The sequence below is a fragment of the Pinus tabuliformis genome, chromosome Q, assembly GCF_031772625.1.
Source record: "Pinus tabuliformis cultivar Carrire ecotype Pingquan chromosome Q, CPIR1, whole genome shotgun sequence".
NCBI lineage: Eukaryota > Viridiplantae > Streptophyta > Pinopsida > Pinales > Pinaceae > Pinus > Pinus tabuliformis.
Window position 1 is genome coordinate 938,149,316 of NC_142296.1, and position 24,597 is coordinate 938,173,912.

General features: G+C 40.8%; 1 protein-coding gene across 1 annotated transcript in view; it reads left to right on the plus strand.

Annotated features, from left to right (window-relative positions):
- The window catches only part of LOC149222539 (P-loop containing nucleoside triphosphate hydrolases superfamily protein), a 292,868-nt gene that overhangs the window by 154,935 nt on the left and 113,336 nt on the right, over nt 1-24,597 (plus strand).

Here is a 24,597-nt window from a genome sequence, read left to right on the forward strand (position 1 = left end):
GTGGATGACTGCTAGAGTTCTTGAGGTGAAATCTGTTACAAACAATACTGTTTGATAACTAAAATCAACCAATGTAAATAAAACAAGCTAAGTTGCACGAAACGGGGAAACAGGTATGAGTTTCCGAAACGGGCACGGGTACGAAATGCAACCTCCCCAAATTTTGGAAACGGGGAAACGCGAATATATATATATATATATATATATATATATTAGAATTTAAGACATTTAAGAAATGTTATGTCCAATCATAAAGCATACATGATACATTATAATTTATTACATTTAAACATTATGATTAAATTTAGAAGCCGCTTTAGTCACCCAATAAAAAAATAGAAAACAAAATAGTAAAAAAACGTAAGAAAAAGTTAATTTGCATGAGGAAACTCTGCTGTACGGCCCAGAAACTCATTTCCGGCTGTATTGGCCACGTTTCCTCCTCGAGAAACGGGCCAATATGGCTGGAAACGAGTTTCCGAGCCGTACGGTATGGGTTTCCCCGTTTCCGTTTCGTTTCCATACAAAAACAGACCCTAGACCCACATTTCCTGCAACTTAGAAAACTAGAAATCACTAAAGGAATAATACTGTATTGAATATGATACAAGTTCATAAAAATGTGAAGTATATATACTATATAAGTAGTATTTTGAGAGGTGGGTCGAGCAAAAGGATGTGACCATCGGGAATAGATACCTCTTTATTCAACTAGGGTTTGTTAACCACTGAAAGTGGCTGACCCCTAGAAGAAGCTTTTTCTTATTCATCTCTTCTAGTTAGCAGCCATCAGCCCCTGAGAGCCACTTTGTAGCCGATGTGATGTACCATTCACATCTCCGCCGCATTAGTCCTATGTTTCCTTGACCATTTATCAAGAGCACATGTTGGAAGGCGGGCTTTTGATCAAAAGGTACTTTACTCATTTTGCAATCGAGTGTTTATGCTTGTTTGTATTTGGGTGTTATGACATGAAATATGGAGTAAGTTTGATCCGTAAACTGTTGTGGATATTCCACTGGATAGTTCCTCACAACAAATCTAATAATATTATATTAGAACTTAGAAAATTCTACACTATTATAGTTTATTAAACTTTAAGATCTGTGGATTTAACTGTAATTAGTGCCTGCATGAGAATAGAAATTATGCAGAAAAGTAGAAAACGACAAAATAAGCACACACACACACAAGACACAAGATATGATCTCTCGGAAACCTTTTCGGGAGAAAACCTTGCTGGAAGGTGAGGCCACTTCGCTCTCTTTCTCTGTCTGGAAGTATGGCTATAGGTACAGAGAAGTAATGCCAGTGGCTCGTGGGCTGCTATAGTGAACAAATCCTCACTGTGTGCTCTACCTCCTACCTCTCCTCGCTATCTTTGCTCAGCTATGGAACAAAATGCTCTCGAAAGAATGGAATGCCTCTTCCTCCTAGTGGCCCGGTTATAACACAACTCGATAGCCTACTAGTGGTTAATTTTGACTACATCAACTCTTAACTAGAGTTACAAAATAGACTCTTCTAGAGTTTTTTACATCACAAGCACGTGGCTAGCTCATTTTCCATAAATAATGGGGGTTGACGCGATATCCTCCTGAACTATAGGTGTGAAAACAAGAAGGTCAACTTCTGAGTGGCATAACTTTTGCATACAGACTTCGATTGATGCGCTTCTTGCGCCGTTGGAAAGGTCTCTGTGTGTAGAATAACAAAAAAGGTATTGGGCGAAAGCAACAAAGTTTTACCCCCCAAAAAACGTCGTTTGATGCCTCAAAACGCTCTCGGAAGGTTTCAGACTCCGTTTTGCCGCTAGGTCTCACCGGTAGAAACGGTCCCATGAGTTGATTCCTCCACTTTTTCCGCTCCAAATGCATCGAGATGGATGACAAACAATATAATGATCCAATTCGGATCACAACTCCCCATTTTGGGAGGCTTTTGGCCCCCAAAAGCTTTTACTAAATGTACTATTTAGCTTTGCCTAAAAGTTATCCCTTCAACCCAATCTGCCAACGGTCATGCTGCCCTGACTTGTAGTTCTGGACCTCTTCTGCAAAACTTTATCTTCTGTCAACTCTACCTGAGCGTCTGGTGCCAAATCCTCCACAGAAGGTAAGACTTGTATTTCTTCCTGATCTAGCATGGAAGACTCATAGAGTTTCAAATTCTCTAGATTCACAACTGAGTAAATGTGCATATATGGTGGTAAATTGAGTCGATAGGCATTATCACCCACATTTTCCAGTATCTCAAAGGGACCATATCTTAGAGCCTTGATTTTCTTACTAGGCCCCTGCAGCCTCTCGTTGTTCAACTGTAGCCATACTCTGTCTCCCACCTTGAATGATTTCTCTGTTCTTTGTTGATCATGCCTGGCCTTATACTTCCCTTGTGACTTTTGCAGTGTTTCTTGTACCTGTAGATGGATATCCCTGATCTTCTCTATAAATTTTTCAACCCTCAAACCATCTCCTGTAAGATCTTCCTCACTCGTCCTTGTTTCCCATATGCAATATCTAAAGGTGAAGGTGGCAAATATCCAAAACAAGTCTCAAATGGGGACTTTCCTATAGAAGTGTGCACTGCTCTATTATAAGAATGCTGTATATATACCAGATTTTCATCCCAGGTCTTCGGATGCTTCTGGTTGTATGCCCTCAGAATTTGCACCAAAGTCCTGTTGACTACATTTGTCTGTCCATATGTCTGTGGATGGAATGCTGTAGATCTCTTCAACTTTGTGTCCATCTTCTCCCACAATGTAGTCCAAAATGCACTGAGAAGTTTGTTTCCCTATCTGAAATGATGCTCCTTGGTATCCCAAAGTGCATCCAAACCTGTCCAAAGAACAAGTTTGCTGCATCTTGTCCGTTGATGGTCTTTTTACAGTGCATCAGGACACACATCTTGATGAACCTGTCAACTACCACGACCAGGTAGTCATGTCCCTTCCTGGTTGTCGGTAAATCTCCCACAAAGTCCATGGAAATGCTTTTCCAAGGATGAGTAGCTACAGGTAAGGGATGATATAGACCATGTTTCCTGTTGTTATGCTTGCTAGTATAACAAAGCATGCATCCTCTTATGAACCTAGCTACTTGCTCTTGCATCTTGGGCCAATACACATGCCTCTGCAAGTTAGCCACTTTTTTCCCTACACTAAAGTGCCCTGCAACATTGGAGGTGTGAGCTTCTCTAATCAGCTGTAAACGCTCACCTTTAGGAACACATAGCTTATCTATCCTGTAGTGTAACCCATCTTGGAGATGGTAGTCAACGATGCTGTCGTCATCGTGCACATGACTCTGACTCTGCAACTGTTGATACACCTCCTTGAAGTCCTCATCTTCTGAATATGCCTCTCTGTATGCATCATGGGTGAATGGCTCCATGTGCATAAGAGTCCCCAAAGATGTAATCTTTGATGTGGGTGGCCTTGAAAGCATATTAGGCAACTTGTTTGTGCTGCCCTTCTTATACTTGATCACCAAATGAAACTGCTGTAAAAACCCCATCCACTTGTAATGCCTGGTCTGTTGTAGCTTACTCTAGGCCTGTAAGTACTGTAACGACTGGTGATCTGTGTGGATTACTGTCTCCTTTCCCATCAGATAGTGCTTCCACTTCTTCACAACTTGCACCATGGCATAGAGCTCCTTATCGTAGGTAGGGTAGTTAAGCACTGTGCCATGAAATATTTCAGAATGGTAGCATACAGACCTTCCTCGGTGCATCAAGACAACTCCCATAGCATACCCACTCACATCTGTCTCCATTTCAAAAGGCCCCTGCAAGTTTGGTAATTCCAGAACTGGTGCTTGACTCATCTCTTCTTCTTTAGCTCCTCGAAAGCCTTCTGCTGACCTTTTCCCCACTGGAAACTCTTGCCACTTGCTATTATGGCGTGGAGCAGTGCTGCTATTGCTGAAAATGAGGCTATGAATTTCCTCAGGTACTGTGCTGCTCCAATGAAACTACTGACCTCATAAACATTAGTAGAAATCGACCATTTCATGATGGCCTCCATCTTAGAAGGATATATCTTCAGTTCTACTCCACCAATCACATACCCCAGATACACGAAAGCTTGTTGCACAAACTCACACTTCTTGAGATTTGCTAGCAATGGGTGCTTCTTCAGTGTTTCCAACGCCTGCATCAAATGTGACATATGCTCCTCCCAGGTAGCACTATATACCAGTATATCATCCAAATAGACAATAACAAATGAATCTATAAAAGGGCACAATATATCATTCATGAATCTCATAAATGTAGCTGGTGCATTGCATAGGCCAGATGGCATAACTAACCACTCATACAAACCTTACCTGGTTTTGAAGGCGATCTTCCATGTATCTTCTTCTTTGAGTCGAACTTGGTGATATCTAGACTTCAAGTCTAGCTTGGTGAAGTACTTTGCCTGCTGCAACTGATCTAGCAGATCGTCTATCGTGGGCAGAGGGTATCTGTTCTTGAGCATGATTTTATTCAACGCCCTGTAATCTATACACATCCACCAAGTCTTGTCCTTCTTTGGCACAATTATGATGGGTGACCCACATGGTGATGTACTCGGCTGAATGACACTCTGTTCGAGCAGCTGTTGCAACTGTTTCTTCACCTCACTTGCTTCTATAACAGACTGCTTGTACAACCCAATATTTGGAAATGGGGAGTCTAGCAATAGCTGGATCTCATGCTCCACTTCCCTCTTAGGTGGTAACCCTTTAGGCTCTCGGAACACATCCTTGTATGCATGTAACAACTCCTCCAATTGTTGTTTTTGTTTCTTAGTACACCCCTCTAGGGATGCCTTGCCTCTTATTGACTCCTCTTCAGATTGACTTTCTCTTAAAAACAATAAAACATACTTCTTTCTGGAACTGATCAATTTCTTGGCTTGGTTGGCACTTACCAGTGAAATTTTCGACTTGCCTTTGTGCGTGTTGATGATAAACGATTTTCCATCCTTGATGAGTCAGTACTGGTTAGCTCTCCTCATGAATATTGCATCACACATGTACATGTATGGACTCCCAAACATGACTCCACATACATCAAGGGGAACCACATCTAGATCTACTTCATTAATAAAATCAACACTGATAGAAAATCTAATTTTACACTGTTTTGTTACCTTCAACTTTGCATCCTTATTTACCCATCCCAGTGGATATGGGTTTGGATGATCACGAACTTCCAGCCCCAACTTCTTGACCAGCTCTGCTGCAATGAGATTCACTTGCGATCCTGAGTCAAACAGAGCATCAATCTTTGTCTTCTTGACCTGTATCTTTATATGGAAGAGTTTGGTCATTTCTTTCTCTTCCTGTTGTTGAAGGCTACTCAGATTCAACTCCTTATCCACGGCTGAGCTGCTTTCAACTTGGTTGCTCGAATCAGTGGCGATGAGATTCTTCTTCTTATTATCTTCTTCTTGTTCTTCGGGATTAGCTTTGGATGTAACTCCCAACACTTCTCCTTTGTATGGCCATCAATGTTGCAGTGGTGGTTAGTATCTTTGCATTGGTGTGCTGTGGTTGCTGTCTTTTTATCTTTTCCCCCTTTTTGCTTCTTCTTCCACTCCTTATAAGCTTCTTGTTGCTCCTTTTGCTTCGATCCACTTGATTCGCTCTTTTTAGGCCTATGTTCTCCAGGTATTGTGCCTGTACACAAGCCTCGTCCACTGATTTGGGCTTGAACAACATCACTTGCTCACGCAGATGGCGGTGTAGACCCCACAAATACTTGAGGAGTACATTTGGGTTCTTTGGAGAGATACCCAACATTATAGCCATCTTTCTGAATTCTATGTACTCTTGCATGCTTTGGCTAGACTTTTGCCTAAAGTAATGCCATCGGATCCACTGGTCCTCCACGTACCCAATGGGATAAAACTGTGACTTAATGAGGGTTTTGAAATCCTCCCACTAAGTCACTGGAGGTTCTCCCTCCAACCTCAACATTTCAGTGTGGCTCTCCCACCAAGTCAGTGCATGGCCCTCTAATCTCCGCTGCGTGAATGAGATCTTTTGCCCTTCCTCAATTTGATGGACATTGAAATAAACTTCCGGTTGCTGCAACTAGTGGTTCGTGTTGATCTCGCTGTGGTACGACTTGATATCGACTTTTGTTTCCATTTTAAACAGGGAATGTGATTGGTTCACGGCACTCGAACTGGGTTGATCTTTTTCGGGTTCTTTCTTCGACTGGTTGTTCGTTTCTTCCAGATCTTCTGATCCCCATTCTGATTTTTACTTTGCATTCAAACCACCATCTTCTCCAAATATCCCCAACTTATTGCTTAGGGCCGCCATGAGGAGGTTTACATTGCGGTTAATATTCGCGACTTGTTGTTCGAGCAGCGAAAACCTCACCTCTGCAGGATCACGACTTTCATTTACAAATTTGTCGACCATGATTAGGGTTTTACGATTTTCGACCCCGTCGACCTAGATCCCTTGCAAATATCGGCAAATACACAAAGAAACTTGCTCTAATACCAAATGATCTGTAATCTGGCGTGGATATTCCATTGGACAATTCATCACAACAGATCTAATAATATTATATTAAACTTTAAGATCTGTGGATTTAACTGTGATTAGTGCATGCATGAGAATGGAAATTATGCAAAAAAGTAGAGAACGACAAAAGAAGTACACACACACAAGGCACAAGATATGCTCTTTTGGAAACCCTTTCGGGAGAAAACCCAACTGGAAGGTGAGGCCGCGTCGCTCTCTTTCTTTGTCTGGAGATATGGCTGTAGGTACAAAGAAGTAATTCCTGTGGCCCGTGGGCTGCTATAGTGCAAATCCTCTGTGTGTGCTCTACTTGCTATCTCTTCTCGATATCTTTGCTTAACTATGGAACACAATACTCTCGAAAGAATGGAATGCCTCTCCCTCCTAGTGGTCTAGTTATAACATAACCCGATAGCCTACTAGCGGTTAATTTTGATTACATCAACTCTTAACTAGAGTTACAAAATAGACTCTTCTAGAGTCTTTTACATTACAAACACGTGGCTAGCCCATTTTCCATAAATAATGGGGGTTGACGCGGCATCCTCCCAAACTATAGGTGTGAAAACATGAAGGTCAACTTTCGAGTGACATAACTTTTGCATATGGACTACGATTGACGTGCTTCTTGCACCGTTGGAAAGGTCTCTGTGTGTAGAATAGCATGAAAAGGTGCGGTGCTAAAGCAACAAAGTTTTACCCCCAAAAAATGTGGTTTGATGCGTCAAAACTCTCCCGGAAGTTTTGAGACCTTGTTTTGCCAAATTGGGTCTCATTGGTAAAAACGGTCCCATGAGCTGATTCCTCCACTTTTCCCACTCCAAATGCATCGAGATGGATGACAAACAATATAATGAGCCAATTCGGATCGAAGTTGGAAGAAAGAAGGGTTTTGGCCATGGTCTTGTTCCCTCATCTTAAATCGGGTGTTAATTTTCAATCCTAGTCCAGTGGGATCTCCCCTAATGGCCCATGGATTTAGGAAGGGGCACCACTTGGGAAACCATGATTGAGATAGCGTAGCCCCATCCATACCCATTCCATACTTATCACTTTCCATCTTACATTACAAGCCCTTATTCCACCTCCCTTCTTTGGGTCCACTGACCATTGGTTCATTGGCATTTGGCATTCACACATCCTCATACCTTGTGTAGGGCCTAGAAATGCACCCGGGGAGGTTGATGCAGCTAAAAGAAAAAGAAAGTGGAGAAAATTTCAGGTCTATTGTATCCCCGCCGGTTTTAGTTTGTTTTGCATATCAGTTTAATGGCCAACACCATAGTTGATTGCATATTTAAACTTGAAATAGAAATAGAAATTGAAACACTGCCAGGCTACCACTACATTCACTTTCAATTTTCAGTTTTCAGTTGATAATATACACAAGCATGCACACACATAAATTTGTACATTGATATTTTTGGTCAATCTCAGACTTTGGAAAAACTGACAAGAGGAAAACCAGTTTTAAGGAGGATTTTATTTGCTTTTCTCAGACAATTTACATAGCATTAATTACACATCAAAGTATTTATCTCTTCCGTTGAAACTTGTGCCATTGACAGACTTGAATGTCTGGAAAAACGTGCCATTGCTCAACACTTCAGATTTGGGAAATTGTGCCACTGTCTACTCCTTTTTCTTCCTTGAAACACGGGATCACAAACTAGGAAACTTTCCTTGTTTTTCGTGCCACAAATGTCCTCTCATCTCCTTGAAATGTGTGCAACAATCTTGCAATTTTTTCTCTGAAAATCATGCACAAGCAACTTTGCAATTAATATTCTGACTGCCTTGGTTTGTGTGCCACTGACATCTTTGTCTCAGGTGCGAATTTCAAGCCTCAGACCCTGATTTTTATCCTCAAAAGCAGGCCTGTCTCTCCTTAATTTTTGTGCAGGATTTTCATTCATTTCAATGCTGGAAACTCAAGCTTTGTGTGGCTACCTCAACCTGGAAATGCGTGCCAGTTTTTTCTGCTAGGAAACTCGACTTGTTTGGTGACTTCTTGCTGTAGTTTCTCTCCTTAGGAAAGCTATCTCATCGTCCACACCTCTTGATCTTCTCCTCTTCTCCAACAAATGCACACGAAGAATGAGAGCTCTCCTTTGCCTTTTTCCCTTTTTAGTCTCATTATGTTGAGAGAACCCTATCCCTAAGATCAAGGGTTGAGCTTACATCTCAGCTCTCCTTGATCAAGGGTGGAGTTCTAATCTCCCATTGACCCCCTTTTTATGTCTCCCCCTTCATTAACGAGCCTCCCTAGTCACTTTATTAAGTTGTTGTACCTTGTACCTTTTTCCACATAAAGTCACTTTAAAAAACATAAAATAAATTTAATAATATAATGTACTATGTACTTTTTGTACCTTATAAAGTGACTAAAAGTTACATGACTTTAATAACTCATAAAGTCACACACTAAAAAGGTGTCTTGTGTGTTTTCCTAGGCCAAAGGCAAAAAGCACTAGGAAACACCTCCTTGTCACCCTTTTTTTCAATAGAAAGTGTTGAAGAATCTAGGGCAATCGGGTTAATATGATTCTTCTCACGATGATAACTATTTTTGAGGTACTTTTAACTTTTTCTATTGTTATTATTAGAGCGTGTTTTCTTCCTTAATCCAATAGTTACCAAAACAAAAGAGACAAGAACACTAAGGTGTTGGCTTTCTTTCAGGGACAAAACCTCTCACTCTTTGAGAGGAAAACCCGCGCAAATTCTTCTTATAGAGATCAAATTGACGAATACCAAGACCATGACCCGTAACCTATTTAGCCACTCCAAGACCAAGACACCAATCCTCTTCTTCGTCATTGCTGAGATCATCATCACTGCTACTAAAGTCATCATTACTGCAACACGAGGCCATCACTACTGCACCACCGAGATCATTACTGTTGCACCATTGCTGCACCTTCGTCGAGATCTTCACCATAACGACGAGATTTCTATACTGAGATATGTATGTATATAAGAGTTGCACCTAGATTCAAGATCATGACTGTATTTATGCTGAGACCATGATTACATCTATGTCGAGATTATGACTGCATCTAGAATGTATGCCAAGACAGAGTGTGTTACTATGGGATCACCGAGATCCTCCTCATCACAAATATGTCGAGACTGCAAGGAGACAAGTCCGAACCCTTTTCTGTGGTATCCGACGCTGCTTCTGTGATCACTATATTGGTAGGACGAGACTGTGATCATTGAGACTGTGAGGAGGCCGAGATTGTGATCATTGAGACTATGAGGAGGCCGAGATTGTGATCATTGAGACTATGAGGAGGCCGAGACTGTGATCATTGAGACTATGAGGAGGCCGAGACTTCATCTCTATGGTACCCATCCGAAAAACACATAGATGCTTGTTCGAATTCTTTGCCTTCTGTGGTGACCCTAGTCGCATATAAATAGTGGTTTGCCTCTACACTTGAGCCGACATGTCATGCTGAATGGGTGTCTCCATAGGTGAGCTGACAAGACTTTCTTTGTTATTGTTTGGAGGCAGACTTCTTCAAGAGGCACTGTGCTTGTCTTTGTAGGGCTTCTAGACATTTCTATAGACTTGTATACATTAAACATAAGCTCAAGAAGAGCTCTTCATAGATGACATTAATTCTAGACTCTAAATGACAAATCTTATTATTCTAAAATCACTTGCTCATGAAACCCATGAAGCAAGTTTACAATAATAATTTTGTTCTCTTTATTACATCATTTACATCAGTCATAATTATATGTCATTATGAAGACCGAACCTAGTTACACTTTCTTCAACACTCCCTCTTAACTAGGGAGGTATTCATAATGGTACTTGGTCATTCTCAATCTGAAGAATTTCTCATAAGAAGAATCGGATTGGTAATCACATCTGTATAGCATCATAGTAACCAACATTGTTTCCACAACAAGGCCTTGACTGACATCTCTATCTCTCATCAGATCAGAGCACAATGTTGGTGAGACCAATGACTATAGACACCTTCATCATTCTCTCAAGGTATATACCCACCCGGGTGTTCATTGAGTATGACCTTCTAGGACTATTCTTGTCTTGGGTTTCTAGCCCTCAAAGAATACCAGTCCTCTTGCATACTCTTATCTTGGATGCCCTACACATTCTCAAAGAGCATCAGATGCCAAATGATTACCCATTCCTCCATTGTATCTTCTCAAGTGAAGACAAGAGTGTTGTGTCTATCTCTCCCTTTTAATTAGGGAAGGTATGCCCATTCCTATAAAGGAATGTACCCAAGCTCCCTTTGACCAAGGACTTGTTAGAGATCCCTCTCAACTAGGGAATTTGCTTTTTCATCAACAACTTCTTCTTTGAGGACCCTTCAGCTCCTTGATCAATTTCTTTCCTTGATGTCATAAAATTCAGTTGAGCTTCTTCCTTGTAGAGCATCAACCATCGATCACTTCCCTTCCTAGTTTGTCATGTCATTCCTTTCTTCATGGAAAGTGGCCTTCTTGATACATATCTCGAACCTTCGTCATAAGACTACTTCTTTCTCATCATGCCTCTTTCAGGAATTTCCATCCACCACATGAATGCTAGTTGTACTTGCACTTACAACTCTTGTTTCAGTAGCCCTGCATGATTGCATCTAGACATTACTCAAGAAAAATCAAAATATAACATTAAGTCAAATAGTACCTTTTGAGATGGCTCTTCATCATGACATCTTCCTGTAGGTATCTGCGGTGAAAATTTCTAACTTGAAATTCTACTACAGCTACTGATTTATTTCACCTACTTATTCTTCATAATAAGTTATTTACGAAATCCCTTCAGCAAACATTAAAATAAATTCTACTGCAGTTATCACATAATTACATAGAGCAAATACATACACAAGAAGCAATCACATCAACACAGTGGTTTTTGCGCAATTGTCCCCAGAAAAACCTAATGTGGGAAAACTGGTGCAGCAGATGAGGGTTTTATTAATCTTCAGCAATAATCGCTTTTACAAGGAATGATTTTACAGACAAATTGAGAGAAAACACTTGAGACTTTCCCCTGGAAACTTTCTGACACCTTGGAGACCATTCTCCCACTTTTGCGTCACTTCTATGTCACTCAGTGTGGCTCTGTGTCCTTCTGCGCCAGCCTGCATCTCCCCTGTACTGTGTCTCCCCCTGCGTTATCTCTCAATGTCCATGCGTCACCTCATCCTCAGTCACTCACTGCTGTTGATGCCTTCCTCTTCCTCCAACTTGCAACTCTCCCTCTGAAATCGATCTCCTTCTCTTTGAGAATCGATTTCCTTGAGATACTGAGTATCTACCGGTGTGTCTCCAAATGATCCTCAAGTCTTCTCTTATACTTTTCCTGTTGATGAATCAACGACTGAGATTAAGTCTCTAGTCAACAACTAAGATTAAAACAGACTTGATCCTTGTCTCTTAGAAGCTTCTCACCCTTATCATTATTAATACCCATTAATATTTTAATTTTCCTAAGTTTAGACTTAGGAACCTATTAAAAATGTTAATTATTTTAATAACTCCTCATCCAGGTGGAATTTCTCCAAACGATTTCTGGGTCTTGTAGATCTCATGTGCCTTAGCCTCTCCACCAAATTTCAAGGCTAGAGCACATCCGATGCTACCAAAAATCAACATCTGCATCCTGCATTCACATTGACACATCTCCCAAGGATATTCATTGTCAAGGGTCTCCATCTTTTACAGGATTTCATTAGAGTCTTCATATCTTTCCGGGAGATTTCCTAGTCAAATATTTTTGGTCTTTTGGATGTTGATCGCCTTCATCATGGTTGCATATCTCACGATGTCTTCCTTTCTTACACATTCCATTCCTAGGAGCTTCGAATCAGAGTTCCTTAATTGTAGTCAACCACCTCATACTTCATATGAGGACATATTATGTTGATTTCATCTAGTGCGACTTATGCCTTCCTGCATCCTTTCAGAGGAGGAGATCCTATTTTCCTTGATCATACTTCTCAAGATAGAAGTAGTGATCCATGTTACCTGCAACCATATGACATGACTTTATAATATTAAATACAAGAATGCATACCTCATTTTACCTTTAGGTCATCTATGCTTCTTTCAGCAGCTTCCTTGATTGAAAAGATCTTCAACCCCTTGATCTGCTTCATTTCTCATGTCATCATACCATCATCCATGAATTCCACAAGTTGGAGTTCTTGATGAAACACTTGCTTCCTCTCTAGATTAGTGAACCCTTTGATGAGGATTCCATCAGAGAATCTTGAGGATCTTGCATATCCCCATCTGGCAGATGTTTCCTTTTTGACTTGATGTATGATGAGCCTTGTCCTGGATGACTTCATCCTTTCCTTCAATGTCCAATGAGGTTCCCAAGAGCTATATCCTTCATGTTTGACTGCCATGGATTTTGTTCCTTCTGTCCTTCATGATTCCCATGGTGATGTTACGAGCTCTTGTTTCTAATGCTTCCATGATGCCACGATGCATCTTATTATTTATCATGGTCATATCTATAACAAAAGATTTAGGAGCTTATGATAAGACCCTTTTGTGAGGGATACCATCTCAATCATAGTAGAGATTTGTTACTCCCTCTTTCCTTGGCCCTTTTCTTCAGCTTCCTCCATCTTTCCGGTGATATGAGCTTTCTTTCCATAACATTGAATCTTAGCTATACTGTTTTGTCTTGTTTGAGGACCAAACTTCCCTTTCCTTTCTGCAAATGTTTGAGTCCTTTAACCTTCAACACTTTTTCCCTCAACTTGTCTTTTTCTATCTAGCATAGAGACCACAAGTTGTCGAATGAGGTAACTTTAGTGCATTTAAGAACAATGATGATTATCTTCTTATCATCTCTCCCAGATCTCCCAATTGAGATCTTATAAAGATATCCCTTCATTCTTTGATACCTTCAATTTTGTGTAGATCAGGTCTAAGTGATATGACCTTCTTTACTGCATTTTCAGAGAATATATCTTCTAGCATTTCATATATCTCTTTGATGTCTCCTTTGCTACATAGGGATGAGAGGACCTTTGACTGATTTCATAAGAATCCTATGAGTCCCTTGATCCTTTTCCATGCATTCAAACAATGCTTGACCTTCAGAGACTTTTCCATAGATATCAATGACTTCTCTTTCGGGGACTATATCTATCCTCCTTTCTTATGCAAGGAATTTCGATGACCCAACCAATTTATAGATCTCCTTGCAAACACAAAGTCATTTAACCAAACTTGATTATAGAATGAAAGATACTTACTTGGCAAGTGAAGATGAAATCTTCACCTTGATTATGTTGAAAGTGGTTGAAGCAGATGCATTGATGCTTGCTCCGGATGAGATCCTTGTAGTATTGATAGGAGGCTTGCCTTCTTGCCTTCAAGATACTTTATGATTAACAAATTGTTGATATGCTTGAGATGGCACTGTATTGCTATCACACAAGTGGGTTATGGAACCTTGTAGCATTCTATTGAAGTTGCAGCATCGTGTAAAACCATATAGCATTGATGTCACTTGCTATGGTCATCACCTTATAGTACCGAGACCTATTACTTAGTATTATAGGGACACCGAGATCCCAATAGCATAGCACCGAGATTACTGTCATGATATCATCCGAGAATCTTTTAGATAAGGATCCAAACCAGTCTCACTGTAGCACTGAATTGTCTTGCTGTTGTAGACTGTTTCCTTGATTAGAGGGACAAAAGCCCTTGTTGTCATAGACTGTTGTTGTGGACTGATTCTTCAATTTATTTGATGTAGAACTTGATCCTTTTCTTTGATAACCTTCAACTTGCTTTGATCCTTGAGTGTCTCTTTTATGCCCTTCCTTTGACTTGAGCACCTTAGCTCTGATACCATGTTGAAGAATTTAGGGCAATTAGGTTAATGTGATTCTTCTCACGATGATAATTACTTGTGAGGTACTTTTTACTTTTTCTTATTAGCACAATATTATATTGTTACTATTAGAGTGTGTTTTATTCTTTCATCAAATAGTTACCAAAACAAAAGAGACAAGAACACAGGATGTTGGCTTTTTACCAGGGCCAAAACCTCTCACTCTTTGGGAGGAAAGCCCGCTCAAATTCTTCTTATAGAGATCAAATTGACGAATACCAAGACCATGACCCTTGACCTATTTAGCCACTCCAAGACCAAGACACCAATCCTCTTCTTCGTCATTGCTGAGATCATCATCACTGCTACTGAAGTCATCACTACTGCAACACTGAGGCCATCATTATTGCACCATCGAGATCATTATTGTTGCACCATTGCTACACCTTCACTGAGATCTTCATCATAATAACGAGATTTCTATATTGAGATATGTATGTATATATATGAGAGCTGCACCTAGATTCAAGATCATGACTATATCTATGTTGAGACCATGATTACGTCTATGTTGAGATTATGATTGCATCTAGAATGTATGCCTAGACAGAGTGTGTTACTGTGGCATCACCGAGATCCTCCTCATTACAAATATGCGGAGATTGCAAGGAGACAGGTCCGAGCCCTTTTCTGTGGTATCCGAGGCTGCTTCTATGATCACTATATTGATAGGCCGGGACTGTGATCACCGCGACTGTGAGGAGTTCGAGACTTCATCTCTGTGGTACCCATCCAAAAAACATAGATATGCTTGTCCGATTTCTTTGCCTTCTGTGGTGACCCTAGCTGCATATAAATAGTGGTTTGCCTCTACACTTGAGCCGACATGTCATGCTGAACGGGTGTGTCTCCATTGGTGAACTGACAAGACTTCCTTTGTTATTGTTTGGAGGCTGACTTCTTCAAGAGGGATTGTGCTTGTCTTTGGAGGGCTTCTAGACATTTCTATAGACTTGTATACATTAAACATAGACTCAAGAAGAGCTCTTCATACATGACATTAATTCTAGACTCTAAATGACAAATCCTATTATTCTAAAATCACTTGCTCATGAAACCCGTGAAGCAAGTTTACAATAATAATTTTGTTCTCTTTATTACATCATTTACATCAGTCATAATTATGTGTCATTATGAAGATCGAGCCTAGTTACACTTTCTTCAACAGAAAGAGCATATGATGTCCACAAGAAAAACCAAAGAAAAATCAAAATGCTAAAGATGGTTGGGACTTATAAATTAGCACCTGGGCAAAAGCCAAATGAGCTCTACCTCTATCATATGGCCATCACCTTGTTCTTAGCCAATGTTACCCTATTTCATAGAAGACAAGGGACCCTTATAGAAATTATTGGTTTCCTGTAGTCCTCTCTAGTTTCAGTTTTGCATATAGTTTAATGCCCACAACCTAACATATTCATGGCTGATGTATAAACTTCATATGCATTAGAACAAAAACATTGCTAGGCTACCTCAACACATTCACTTCTTTGTTGATAGAAAAATTAAGAAGCACATACAGAAATGTAGAGACTGTATTTTCGGTCGATCTTCGACCTTGGAGAAACCCACTAGGGGAAAACCAATCTAGAAGAGGATTTTCTCTATGCTTTTCTTAGGAAATTTACATAGCAGTAAATACATTAAATGTATTTATCTCTCCCTTGGAAAATGTACCCAACTCCCTAGAAGTTCGTGTTGATTTCTGGTATCATCGGATGTGTTCTTAGCCTCAAAATTTGCAGGGAGGCTAGGACACATGTATTCCACAATACCTAGAAATCGTTTTGGGAAATTCCACCCAGAGATAGTTTTATTAAAATAATTAATTATTTTAATGTGTGCCTAAGTCTAAACTTAGGAAATTAAAATAATTAAAGGGTATTAATCAAACTAAGGGTGAAACTTCTAGAAGAAGACAGAGATCAAGTCCAAATGATTTGAGCCATTGATTAGAATCTAATCTGGGCCTTTGATTACTCAATTGGAGGATTATAAGAAGGATTTCGATGGGCATTTGGAAAACACATCAGTGAGAGATCAAGAGATCGAATTTCTCAGAGAGGGCAGCACAATAGTTGCTAGAGAGAAGATCGAAGTGATTTCTTGCAGTGAGGGGCAGGGATAGTTCCGGTTGGAGAGTTTCCTGATCCGGGAATACATCGCAGAGGAGGTAGAGAGAGATCCAGAAGAGGCAGCGCAGAGGCTACGTTGGGCAGCGCAGAACTTCAGAGGGAGTCCGAAATTCAGCTGGGAAGTTGAGTTCCAGAGTCAGAAGCCGGGGTGTGAGACAAAAAATCCAGAGGAATGAAGCTCCAAAAAACAGGAGATCCGGGAAGAGGTGACCTAGATCCCTAGACAGGTTGACGTAGAACTGCATAGGTTGACACAGTAGCTGCACAGAGCTAGCGTGGGGCCAACCATCTAGGGCCTGGATCAGTGTCGGATCCCTAGTGATAGTGTGAGGTATTTCTCACTAATTTTCTGCCAATCAGATTCTTTGTATTGGATAGCCAGTAAGGCATCGAAAGATTGTATTTAGAAAAATACTGCTTAATAACACAAACCCTCAACTACTGCACTGATTTTCCCGCATTGGGTTTTAACGGGGACATTTGTCCAAAAATAATGGTGTCGTGTGTTGTGTATTTCTTTCTTGCTCAGTTTCTTGTTTTCGCATTTAATTCAATTGGTGAAGAATGCAGTGTATTAGTTTCGGTATTTGCTATAGGATGCAATAAATAATTTGTTTAGTAATTTAACAAATAGAAGATACTTAATTAGTTGCTACAATAGAAATTTGGGTCTCCAAATTTTCATTGCTCGAGCCATTGTTCTGCAATCTCTGCTCCTTGAATAACATGCTACTTTCTAGCAATGATTAACTTTGATTTTTGTGCGACAATGCAGAAAACCCTCGTTAGAATTTAGGCCACTTCACTGCAATAAATGGACCTAGGAAATCGTGCATGTAGTCAACTAAATCAACCTCGTATTGCGTGCCTATCAGACACTCGATAAATTTTGGGTTTGATATTCCCTTAAATTCAGAGCAAAAATGGAGCTTAAAACTCAGGTTTTCTTTTTGCTATTAGACTTTAAATTCGGCCCTGAAATCTCCTTGAACAATGTTGGAATCTAGCCTGGAAATTCACACTTAACCTCTGCCTTCACCTTGGACTATTTGCTAATTTCCTTGCCTGAAAATTCAGGGTTGATGGGTGACTTCTCCTTGTTGTGATTAGATCTCAGCGCCATCGCTGAGATTAGATCTCAATGTAGATCAATGGTCGAGATTACTTCACTTGACCCTGTTTTTCATGTGTCCCCCCTCATTAATGACTTTCCTGTGCAAAATCGATTACTCGATTCCTACTGTAGCAACTGATGTTAATTCTTCTAATCGTTAATTCTTAATCAATTTACTTGCTGTGTGCTACAACAAATATCAAATTAAATACACTGCAATCTACATAAATAAAAAATGCGGAAACTAAATACAACACTGGAGAGAAATAAACATCACACACATCTACACAGTTATTTTTGGACAAATGTCCACGGAAAAACCTAGTGTGGGAAAACCGGTGCAACAACTGAGGGTTTGTATCATTAAGTAGTAGTAATTTTGAATACAATCTCTGAATGCCTTGTTGGCTATCTAGTACAAAGAATATCACTGACAGAAGAATAGTGAGAAGTACCTCACACTATCACAAGTGATCCCGACTAATCCAGCCACATAATGGCTTGCCCCTTGCTGCTTTTGCGCAGTCACTACGTCATAGTGTCACTCCAGCAAAAATATGGACCTCCTCAAGGCTCTACATTGCCTCTATGTCAGCCTAGGCTGGCCAGTTTAGCCTCTGCACTGCCTCTTCTTGATCTCTCTCTGCCTCCTCTATCGAGTATTCCCAGATCAGGAGAAATCTCCAACCGAAACTATCCCTGCCCCTCACTGCAAAAGATCACTTTGAATTCTCTTCCCGGCAACTGTTGTGCTTCAGAAATTCAATCTTTTGATCTCCACTCGATGTGTTCTCCAAGTGCCCATTGATGTCCTTTTTATAATCCTCTAGTTGAGAACCAATGACCCAGATTAGATTCTAATCAATGGCTCATATCATTTGGACTCGATCTCCGCCTTCTTCTAAATTTTTACCCACAGTTAGATTAATACCCTTTAATTATTTTAATATCCTAAGTTTAGACTTAGGCACCTATTAAAAATAATTAATTATTTTAATAAAATTGTCTACAGGTGGAATTTACAAAAATGATTTCTGGGTATTGGAGAATGCATGTGTCCTAGCCTCCTTGCAAATTTTGAGGCTTAGAGCACATCCGATGCTACCACAAATCAACACTCCCTCTTAGTGAGGAATGTGCTCTAGTAATGCAACCTGCTGAAGCATCACTCTTCTTTGTAACATCTCCTTCTGTGCTGCTGATGTTTGACATCGCTGCCCACCAACTACTGCGCAAATGCTGCATCTGTACTGCCGCTGACATTGCCATTGCCAACATTGCTTCTGTACTGCAACTCCCTCTCAAATTTTGCATCCGTGCTGCTGCTGGCTTTGGGACTGCCAACACTGAATCTGCATTGCACCCTTCTCCAACTGTTGCTGCTACTGCATCAGCGACGGAAAAGCATCCAAACTCACTGAACTGGTGTTTAGCATGATGCATTTGTTGCCAGAGTTCTGACTGTTGCAAGTCTGTGTGTTGACCCTCTGAAGCCTCTGCGTTGCTATTGACTCTGGTCTATGCCAATTGCACTGCTGCCAACTCTAGCTTTGTGCTGGCGCTCCTAGCCATAGTTTTAAGACTCCGACTCCGACTTCGACTCGGCCGAGGATCGACTCTGACTCCGACTCCGAAATGGTAATGACTCGGCCGGGTCGATTTCAATGACTCGATCGTTGTAAAAAATACATTAAATATTTTTTTTTTTATAAAAAACATAATTTTAAAGATTTTAAACATAATTTTAAAGATTTTCATTCATGTTTCCAAACACACAACATTATAATATAGATGGAAGACAACATATGATCAAAGTAGGCTCATGAACCAATCCATTATATCAAAATGGTACCCAATGGCAATACATAGTCAACTGTCATACATGATCAAAGACTCAAAACAAAAAACACATAACCAAGGAGGCTAGAAATGGCCTCTACAACAAAAGTAAACTGTGACGGTGACCAGACTCCAGTACTAGTACTACAGTACTACTAGCTAGTAGCTACTGTCAAAGGAGCCAAGATCATGTCGATCAATCTCTGGATCATCATCATCAGAGTCAGACAGGGGGCCCCATGGCTCCTCCTCATCATCATCATCTCCAACTGCAACTGTAGAAGTGGTACCACTAGCAGGCTGTGCAACTGCAGCAGATGCAAGCTGAGATAGAGTAGATATGCAGCTGCGCTTCTGTCGTGGCTGAGTAGAGGAAGCACCTACAACTGGAGTCCTTGCTGGCTGTGAGAATGAGGCTGGTGGATTAGGATCTGCATTCAACTGAACAGGCTGAAGTTGAACAACATGTTCAAGTTCAACTGATGTCTCCATATCTAAATCTACATCAAGAGCCTCATCAGGATCAAACTCTGCTGGACGACTCTCCACTACCCAATCTGATGTTGGATCAATGTCTTCCAACACAATGGGATCAGAATCAGGTCTTTTATTCAGCAAATGGTTTCGTCTGAGTCGAAGGTTTTATTAGACATAAACTAGATCATTTAACCGTTTTTGATCCAAACGGTTTCTCTTCTTTGTGTGAATCCTCTCAAAGACAGACCAATTGCGCTCACACCCAGATGCACTACAAGTTTGACTCAAAATACGAATTGCAAACCTTTGCAATTCAGGACAATGGCCACCAAAGGCCTCCCACCATTGTGCTGCAAAAAACATAGGAGTGTAATGAGTTAGCTCAACAAAATTACAAATTTTATCTAACTTTCAAATTATAAACGATTTATCAAACATTAAAAAAAAAGTAAAACTATTAAGAATTTGAAAATTGAAATTTTTGTTTACCTGGCTCATCTGCTTCTCTTGCAATCTTTGCTAGGTTCTTCCCAAAGGTACCTGCTACATTGCTGAAGATATTGGCCTGTCGGTGTATCTCCAGCTGATCAGACTCCAATGGGATCATGCGTTCAATGCAATCAACCAGTCCATCTCTGACCTCCCCCCTCAAAGCTCCTGACTCCTTAGCTTTATAATGATACCGTGGGTTCAAAAAATACCCAGCTGCATGTATAGGGCGATGGAGTTGATTGTTCCATCTTTCATCAATGATTGCCCAAATGGGCCCATACTTTGCCACTATCCTTGTATACCGTCTTTATTTGCTCCTTTGCTTGATCCATAGCCTCATAAATGAAGCCCATAGCCAACCTTTCCCCATCCGCCAACCGCAACACCTTAACTAGTGGCTCAGCAAGCTTCACAATCTCTGTTGCCTTTCTCCAAAAAGTTTCTTCATGGAATTTCCTTTTCAATTCTTTGCCTTCTGGTTTGTTAGACCAATTGCTTTGATTCCATTCATCATTGGAAAACATCTTTTGCAAGTTTCTATGTTGGGAAAGCATAGATTGCAATGTCAAAAAATGTGTAGCAAATCTAGTGATGGCATGCCTAATAATATCCTTGCCCTCAGTGTGTTTCCTCATGAGGCTCAAAACCAATGTATGATTGTAGATAAATTTTGTTATGCTTTTGGCATGATCTATAGTGTTTTTGACCCAATCTAATTTTCCAATATCCTCAAGCATGAGGTCTATGCAATGTGCAGCGCATGGGGTCCAAAAGATGGTCTTGTGTTTTTCCTCTAACAGTTTACCAGCAAGAACATAGTTAGAGGCATTATCTGTGATGATTTGAACAACATTAGCCACCCCCACCTCCTCAAAAACCTGATCCAATAGCTGAAACAACAAGTGGCCATCTTTTACCTTATCAGATGCATCAATTGATTTTAAAAACATGGTTCCCTGTGGGCAGAAGACAAGAAAGTTTACGATGGTACGGTTTCTTTGATCAGTCCATCCATCTGACATGATGGTACACCCTGTTCTTGCCCATGAGTCCCTGAACTTTTGCAAATACTCATTAATGGATTGAATTTCTTTCTGCAAACGAAACCCCCTTAGCTCATGCATAGTAGGGCCTTTGAAGCCTTTTCCAGCAGCATGTATGGCATCAAACATAGGCTCATAATATGGTGAACGAGCAGCATTAAGGGGGATATCGGCATCATACCACCATCTAGCTATGTACTCACAAGCAATCTCCCTCAATTCTTTCTTCCAATGGTCATCTAAAGTGGGTTGCATTTGAGTTTTACTAACTTCAGGACCATGTGCATCTGATGGAGAGGAGGGAGTGAAATAATTTTTGATAGTCACATCACCCTTTTTCATTCTACCCTTTCCCTTATCTTGAACAGAACCAAAAGAGGGAGGAACATATCGGAAAGGGTTGGATGTATCAGTTTGAGGGATAGAGGAAGAACCCTCAAAATCATAATGGGGGTTGGCAGCCATCATTTTTTGTATCTCCCTCTTCCTCCCAATTTCAGCGTGTATGTCTCTTTGCCTAGCCTTATCTTCTTTAAATTTCTCAAAGCTGGCCAACAAATTCTTCTTAATCTCCTCAATTTCTGGTGAGGTACATGGGGTAATTTGGCCTCTAATCCCTGCCAAGTGTTGTTTCAGCCTATTAATGCCCCAAGGACCTTCCTTAATTTTACTATGGCAAAATTTGCATTGCATTTGACTATCAACCATTTCAACATATGCCCAAGCAGGATCTCTTGCTTTAGGTGCCATTTTTTAACTAGGAAATGAAAACAAACAATCTGAAAATGAAAAAAAAAAAACCTTGATTCAATGTTCATTTATTTGACAAAAAACACTCTCTAAGATTTCTAGATATGCACCTAAAATTTACTAAGCAAAAACAGATTTATAGAGGTGAAAAAAAATACCTCTAGGCACAAACTGCCTCCTCAAGCTTGCTCCAAGAATCAACTCCTCAATGCTGCTCCAAATGGCTACCCAAGAAGCTCCTCACTCCAACTACAATGCTCCTCCAAGACTCCTCACTGCTGCTCCAAAACAAGCTCAAGTACTGCTCACTAACTCTCAAAGAAGACTCTCACTCAAATGCATAAGATTGCTGTGAGTGAATGAGAGCACTTGGGTGTGTTAAATAGGGTTTGGGAGGGAGGGAAATGGACCCCAAAAATCATTTAGCAAATTCATATAACTACTTGACATCCAAACCAATCAAAAAACACCAAAAAAATCCATTAAAAAAATAATAAAACGCTGTTTACGTGTGCCTGGGCCGTTTGTTTGTGACTCGGCCGAGTCATAACGGAAACAGCTGAGTTGGCCGAGTCACCCATGACTCGGCCGAGTCATGGGTGACTCGGCCAACTGAACCGTTTCAAGGGCCGAGTCATCATTTTTGCTATTGACTCGGATCAACCAGGCCGTTTCGGTTTCGAAACAACCGTTTCTTAAAACAATGCTCCTAGCCACTGCAACTGTCACTCCGACACTCCTTTTCATCAACTGACTTGGTCCATCCTGCTACTTCTTATCTGGGTTCCCGTAGCAAGGTATTGATCCAAGAGGTGGACTCCTCAAGGATCCTGCCCATCTGTAGTTCTTTCGAACTACAGTTCTATATCACCCCACCTTTGGGCAATCATGGCAAATTCCTCCTCCTCGATTTGTGCAGATGTAGCCTTCGGATCATGCTTCTCGTCTTTGTCCTTCTTCTTGAGAGGACATTGTGTAGCGTAGTGACCAAGTTCACCACACCGGAAGCACTTGATCTTCGAAATATATTTCTTCTTCTTTCGTTGCTCCTGCTACCCCTTAAATGCGAGGGTTGCATTCTCATCCTCCTCCTTGGGCTTTGACCCACTGCTGCTGCTACCATCAAGTTCAAACTTGACCAATTCTCTCCTCATCTCTTCTTGCTGAAGAGCGGCCCACATTCCTTCCCAGTTTGGCAATTTTTCCTTGCCTAGAATGCTTTGGACAAATACTTGCCACTCTTCTGACACTGAGTTTAGGGCCAACCTCACCATCTCGTTAGGCTGAGGTGTTGACCCCACAACTGCCAACTCATCTTGGGTTTCCTGAAGCTTTGCAAGGAACGAATCAGTGCATTCCCCCTTTTGCATCTATGTGGATCTCATCTTCTGCTCCAAGTACTTCTTCCGCTGCTAGGAAGATCCCTGATATACCATGGACAAGGCATCCCACATCTCCTTGGCAGTCCCTTTGCTAGAGATGTGACATACTACATGATCCTTTACTTCATTGAGGATAATCCGCTTGGCCTTTGCCATCTCTACCTTGTACTTCTTGAGCGGATCTAGATCCGCAGACTCAGCTACCACACTGTTGACGTAGATCTTGAGAAAATGTTCATCCAAAAGGCATGAGATCCTCGCCTTCCAGATCACATAGTTGGATGCACCATCCAACCGATCCTGATCTCACAATCCACTAGCTGCTATCTCTGCCAATGAAAAAGTCGAATTGTCTCCTCTCTCCTCTGCGCAACACTGGGCTGGCCGATGCACTCCCTGCTGGAGTAGTAGAGCTGCTGCTCAGCTAATGAGAAATCAAACTTCTTGGCTGGAAGTCCTCTAAGGAAGAATTCCCTCTAGTGTGCTTCCTTCTCTCCCAATGACACTATTTTTCCAGCAATTGTTGCAAAATATCTGCCTCCCAGCTGAAGATCTGCTTTGCAAGGAAAAGTACGCTGCTCACTTTGGCCTCTAGAAAGCTTCGATCTGGAGATCGAATTTCTTTGTCGACTCAATCAGAGAAATCGAATTCTCCTCAAAACTTTGACCTCCTTGGCCCACAAACTGCGCTGCCTCTGCAATAATTTCAAACTCCTTTTCCTTTCTTCTTTTGAGCTCTTCTGCTCATGATCTGTGCTCTGATACCATGTGAAAAAACGGTTACCCGATTCCTACTATAGCAACTGATGTTAATTCTTCTAATTGTTAATTTGATTAACCAATTTACTTGCTGTGTGCTATGACAAATATTAAATGAAATAAACTGCAGCCTACACAAATAAAAATTACAGAAACTAAATACA